Genomic DNA, 7,113 nt, shown 5'->3' on the forward strand with positions numbered 1-7,113 from the left:
CTAAGTTAAGAGACAGGGGTAATTGGAGATCGCTGACCGAAGCCGTCCTGTAGTGGACATAAAAACATGCAGATGATGATTATGAATCTAATTTTCGGAGTGGCGGTGAATTGCATGGCTGAACGAACCGTTAGCCCCCTCTTCCGGCGTTAATCATAATGTCAGCGTTGTGATAGCGAGTGCTCGTGGTCATCCAGTGGGATATTTACAGGTTTACATGGTCCGTGCATTGCACGATGTTTGTTAATTTAATGAGTGAGTAAATGTTATTACAATTCATATAGGCGATATAACCAACGTACAGATCGACTCGTGTGAGGGCCGCACATTTTGTTGCAATTTTGACGAGCCTTACAAGGGACCGGGCCATTTTATCTAATTTTTCCAACTGCGAGAGTATGAAACCTGCCGTAAACCTCCGCGATCGCCTCCTCTCGCCATCTATAGTCGTGTACAACTTTAGAAGGCAGCGGTATTTGCCTCTCAAAGGCGGATGCACACGAGCATCCACCAATGGGCGTGCACTCAAGACTGACGTCATGAGCCGGACGGCCGGTGACCCCGCCGACGGAGGACATGGCAGCCCGCGCTTCGAGCTGGGCCGCGTCGTGACAGCGGGACTATTTCTTTAGTCGTGGTGGAAATCGGCTGCTGCGCTTGAGTGGTCAGGGCGGTGCGCCTCTCCTGTCTTCGTAAGTTATAACCGACTTTTTTTTTATAGTTGCGACGCGCGAAAGTACGCTGCGCAGGAAAATTCGCAGTGGAGCGCGATCGGAATCGCGCGGAACGCGATTGCTTCTCGGTTGGATTAAAAAAAAAATATTTGCTTTAAAGTGGGGGGTGCGGCTCTTACACGGATTTATACGGGAAGAATCTTTTTCGTATAATCGTCTTATGCTTCGCTATCACTAATACTGCTTCGCCTTTCCGGCAAAACTGCAGCTTTCTTTTTTTTTCCCCGAGTCCTAGTAGAAGCTCTGCTGCGCATGACTGCTATTCAATCTGATTTTGGTTGAATCCGGCTTGGCCTCACTTCGGTTAATTAACTTCGGTTAAGTTAATTTAGGTTAGGTTAACTTCGGTTAAGTTAATTATGTATATTTATGGCGTCTGCATGTACGTTGCGATATTTCCATCCCCAATAAATGTTGTAAATTATTATAAGTTTTTTTTTTCATGAGTCGCTAGCATTACAGAAGCAATTCTGAGCCACATATCATTCACGTGCATTTCACCCACCGTTGATAAAGGACTCTGCCGAAGCGGTCACTGAAGTCTGCAGGTCTTTTTCAGTGTAAAAAAAGCACGCAAAGCAATTTGTAGCGAGTTGAACATACAGCAGCATATTCCTTCTCTACACATAGGCTATCCATATCATTAGAAATAATTGTTAGTTGGCTACCCTCTTTATCTTTAAAAATATAATAAACCTTGTGCTGTGTGTACGCAGTGAAATATAATGTGTCTGTGCATGGTGTTCACACTGGAAAATAAAATAACATGTTGAAGTGAAAAAATGCAGATGAGGGAGCTGCCGTTGGTGCGTCTAATGCGCTTGTTTTAATATTATAATATTTTCAGAAATAAAGCGAAATTATGAATAAAAGCCGTGCACGTCCGCGTCAACAATGATGCAGTTAGCTTTTAGCCACAATAACATTTTAAGGGAGAATGTAGAGGCAACTCAAAAGAAACCATAAACGGTTTGGGTAAGAGGACTCTACATGGTGCTGACATTGTAGGAGGGGGGACTTCGGCATCGCCGGGGTGCAACTCCGAGCCCCCCGTAGTTATGCCTGGGTCGGATCCCACCGGCGGCGCATGGTTGTTTTTTTTTCTTCTACTTTCTAATCAAATAATTTTTTCATAATGGATTAGACAATCAATAGTATTTAACACCACAACTTAAAAAAAAAATAGAAACACTCCCGTTGTTTGCAGATCACCCGCAGCGAGTCAAGGCTCGCGTGAAAAGGCATTTCTCTGACTCCCTTCTTACATGACGCTAGATATCAGAAGACTGCTAGCGTTGTGGTGTCGCGACGGTGGAGCGAAGGCCGTCATCGGTCTAAACCGATGCATATAGCTATGTTAGACAATGTGAAAGATCCGTTTAGCTGTGTTCTGGCCCTCATTTGCGGATTTATTCGGTTTATTCTTCCAAACTTTTGTCTTGCTGATTCACCCAAGTGCCAATTATCTTGCAATGTACCCGTAAACTGCTAGTAGGACCATAAAAGGCTGACAGCACCGGCCGCGAAGAGCTGCAGGGTTTTGACATTTTGCATGTTTGCTCTGGTACTGGTAGAAAATATACAGCGCTGCCAAAACAAATTTTGAACCTGGAGTACCGGTCTGGAGCATCGATTACACAACCGCAATAAAACGACAACTCACAACTGCTCAGATGCAATTTTCAATTGAGGTGCCTTCTGGAGCTTTGCACGACAAGCATACGGGAAAGCAAAGGAAGACATAGGGAAATAAAAGGTGTTAGGCAAAACGCAGTTGTAGAAGAAACTTGTGAAACTCTGGCTGGGGACACGCGCTGCCTTACAGCCTTACGCGTCAATAGGAAGGATTCAAATATTCCTCCGTATTCGGGATACCGCGGGACGCATCCCAATACTCTTGCTTCCGCACTCGCTGTGTGCACCTGGGCTTAACAAAAACCACATAAAAAGCAGACCTTCAAGAGTCGGAGCGTACCCCTCGTACCCCGACGGAGCTTAACTCGCAACAAAGGGAGGCGGCTTGCTAATGGCGCCGACGAAAAATGAAAACACAAGAAAAGCGTCACTTCGCGGGGCCAATCACCGCTCATAAAAGCGCCGATTCGACAGGTGGGAGAGGAGTGCACGCGAGGGTCTTGGGCGCGGCGGCAGAGTTAAAAAAATGTCGGTACTTTCAAATTATCAAGGGATTTTAGATGGCGCTACTTTTAGGCATTGCGGGGCTTTACTAGCGCCACTATTTCAGCGCTCCCAGACGACTGATCAAGAAAAGAAATTCGCTTGTGTTTGCAGGGCTGTCCCGGACGAACTTGGCGTTTCCGGTGGCCGCAAGATACACGCCAGCAACTCTCGCTAGTGAGATGTGATCGCGAACGTATTGACCCTTTTCGCGGAGCAGTTTGTTTTAGAGAAACGAGATGGCTCTCACGGCGGCGCGCCATACCTCTTCTCAGCGACCGCGCACGAATACAAAACCATTACCGCTTCTATCTTGCTTCTGTGCGATCAGCTGTCGGAAATGCAACTGAGTTTTTGCTAACACACTGTGCTCCAATCATGCTAGATTGAATCATGTGGATTGAAGACGTATGCAATAGTTGGCTGCAAAAATAGTGACTGGCATGTTAAGGAATAGAATGAATCTGCGTGGCCAAGTTCGCGGACCGCTGCTGCAACTGTCCGAACGTGTTACCGGCACTTCGTGATGTACGGCTTTCCTCGAGGATACAGAAATTTGCTCATCCGCCAGCTTTGTATCGCTAACCTTCAAAGAAAGGGCTTCATCCCCAGAACGTCGGCAAGAGTGAGTACCACTCGTTAAACAATGAAAAAGGGAGTAGCGCCGCATCCTTCATAGTAAGTTTCGCGCACGTTATCCATACACATCCTGTCCCAATGGCAGGAAAACTTACGTCCACTCTATCGCTGACGTATCCAAAAATAAGTGAATGAGCGCACACTTGAATATGTGCACACTGTATACGCACAATAAATGACGGACTGCAACGATGGCGCACGAATGGTCGAAGCTGAAGTTTCGTGACGGTCCACAAGAGTACGCGAGTTACTAGCTGTAATATATATTTGCTACAAGGTATTACAATGCGCAAAACAGCTACGTTTCAAGACTTGTGCGCAGCAAGAAAAGTTGTTTTGTGTTCTACTGAACCGTTTGGAGGTTAATAATTACATTTGGCAATTTATGAATATACTTGGTCACGCCTTACCGGCGACGGGACAAAAACTATTCCAGCTGAAACTCTGAAATTTTCAATAATCAAGCAGCAAGCCCTTATCTCAATTTCTATGAAGAGAAAATTGGCTTATGTAAATAGGGAATCTACAGGGGAGTAGTGAATTTAGCTAATTATCTGCTTACCAGGTCCGTTGCAAATTGACATTCTTTTTCATGTAAACGCTAATTCACAACAATTGTTGCACATTACTATAACCATACAGTGGCATGTAATTACTAGCGCTCACGAGTTTACTAAGCAGTGCTTGAAACAGAAGATTTTAAATAAATAATAAATCTCACAGGCGATTTTGGTGGTGGTGCCATCTGTGCAAAAAAATATCAAGCTGTTTCACGTCAGTTCCAACGTTTGTCAAATGTGGCGCCACTAAACATTACAAAGCGGGCAAAACGCGGAGGGAATTCTTCTCCAGGTTTGAGTGTTTGGCTCAGTCTAGTTACGGCGCCTCCCCCACTTCCTTCAAGCACACGTGTCTGCAACCACGCCTTCAATGTAGTCGTACACGAGTTCACTAACTTGTGGCTGCGGGGAGAAAAATAAATAAAGAAAGAAAGAAAGAAAACGCCGTGCACGGTAGATCATGAGTGCATGCCTCTGAGCCGTGCTCCCTTCTGGGCAGCAGAAAATAGCGTCCTTTCCCCTCTATCTGAACCACTATATATATGCCAAATTGCTAGCAGGTTTGGCCATTGTGCCAAGGAGAATTGCAAATTGCCCTCGCCCCCTCTATTTTGCAGGCTCCTAGGACGATATCGGGAAACTTGCTTTCCCCACGTGGCGAGGTGCGACGTGTGTGGAAGGGTACTGTGTTTGACTATTGTACACGACGCCGGTGGAACGATAGGATTAGCAGCAAACCATGAGCGAGCCTTACAGACTGCAGCGAAAAGTGCTGATGGGTGCGGGACCTGCTGCATTCCAAGCCGCGTGCTACTAAACAAATGTCATGTGTTCCGACGCCCAGTGAAGTTTTGAAACACGTGATTTCCAGTAGGTGCTTTTCTCGTTGAAAGATATATCGTATTTATCCGCCTAATCATCGCACTCGCATAGTGGTCCCACCCCCACTTACTTTTTTAAATGATCATCGTACCCTTGAAAATCACTGTAGTGACTGCAATTTGTTTGTTGTGGTGACACGGCAGCCGACCGAGCAGTTTTTCCGCCATTGCATGCACAACAGTGTGCACAACAGAATACAATCTCACATGCGCTCGAAAGTCTCCGACTTCAGCAGACAAAAGTTGAGAGAGAGAGAGAGAGATAAATGAAAGCATGGACAGCGCGAAAAAGGCAGACAACACGTGCACAATTTACACTATATAGATTGATGACTGTTATAAGAAGTACTTCTCGCAAATAATTTGTTTATGCAGTCCCTGCTTGTGTAGATCCTGTGATCTTATGCCATAGGCTAATGTGAGGACTTGGTATTGAACGCCTGTGTCACGAAAACGGCTGTCGGCGAAACATGCACAACTGCTGAGGGCTGCGCGCAAGGCTGTGCGCGAGTGCTTGCGATGGCCATCGTAATCATAACGCTGGCGCGATGAGCGCTAGCAGCGGTGAGCGCGTGTGAATTTCCTAAAGCAAACGTTCTGTGCAACCGCTTCATTTACTATTCCACTGCACTGCGGCTTTGGAACTCGAATGACGTGATCTCCAAAACTATTCGCGCGGAATTTAGCGGGTGCGCCACCGAACCCGTGACCGCGCCGTAATTTCTACCCCAATAAATCAGCCTAGCCACTTGTACTATGCTGTCTATTTGATAGGGGTCCTGGAATAATAACTTTCGTCACCGAATCGAATACAGTCAAAGAAAAGTCTAATCGAATAATGACTATGCGATTCGAAAACCGAATTGAACAGTACATCATTTGATTCGACCAAAGTAATGAATATTCGCACACCCCTACTAGTATTTCCTTTCTGGAAAACTTATCTCCACTGTGCACCTGCAACTTAAAATTTATAGCTGCTTTTATATAGACACAACGGGAAATCTTGTGCGGCACTGAAAGTACAAGCATGCATCGAGTTCTGCACCAGAACTACATACTTAGCTTGTGCACATTACGTTGCGCATCTTTGTGAATGCACCCTGTGAAGAAGAAATTCCAAACTAGTACAAAAAAAATTCAGAGCCCTTCCACTACTGTGAAGATGGAAGCCCGCGAAGCTGTGACAATGGTGGGTCTGCTGTAGTGAATGTTGCTATAGTGAATTCATATATTATAATTATTGGCAACATTGAGCGTCCTCGGCATGTTCGTCAAAAAGCAAGAAAACCAGCATCTTGTTTTCGCCCGGCGCGATGGTCAAGTAGTGCATTTGCTGCGCCAAGTCCGCCCACGATACGCTCCGCATCGCGGGCACGAAATACGCAGTAGCTGTCGGAGAGCAACGCCGCCCCCTTCCCCCCTCCCCCTTTTCCAACCCCGCAGGGCAATTCGCGCAACGGCAGGCGGCTTCCTCTTAGCTTCCCTCTTTTGCGGGCGCCAGATTGAGCCGTGATCGTCGGCTCCCCTCGCGCGCTCTCACTTTCTATGCTGTATGTGCGAGTGAAAGCTAAATATTTCCTTTACCCCTACTATTTTACCGCCACCTCTCCTCCACTGCTTACCGCTGTTCAGGCGTCAGCAGACTACAGTCCCGTTTTCATGAATGCGAAAGTGGCGCATCGCATTTCCAAGCGCATTTGGGAAAGACGATGCGACGCCATTTACATGAAACGCAGAGAACGTAGCGCCACATGAACGACTAGAGTGGCTAGAGCCGTGGAGAGAGCGCAGTGGCCACTGTCGGGTCGGTGACAAGGGGCACGGTGGTATTTAGAGGCCCCCCTAGGCTCTCGCTTGCTTCTCGGTAGCGTCTTCGCGGTTGTCATCGAAAGTATTGTTAGGCGCCCTCGCCTCCGTTCTCCCCTCTCAGTAGTGTCGCCTCTCAGTAGCTTCACGGTTGTCATCGAAGGTCTTGATAGGCGCCCTGCGTTTACATGCTCCGCGAGAGTCGACTAGCGCCCGTAAATCTACCCTCGCCTGGCGCATTGCATTACCGCTGTTTACATGAATGCGATGCGCTAGAAATGCGATGCGACACTGTCGCATTCATGTAAACGG

This window comes from Dermacentor silvarum, chromosome 9, assembly GCF_013339745.2.
Source record: "Dermacentor silvarum isolate Dsil-2018 chromosome 9, BIME_Dsil_1.4, whole genome shotgun sequence".
Lineage (NCBI taxonomy): Eukaryota > Metazoa > Arthropoda > Arachnida > Ixodida > Ixodidae > Dermacentor > Dermacentor silvarum.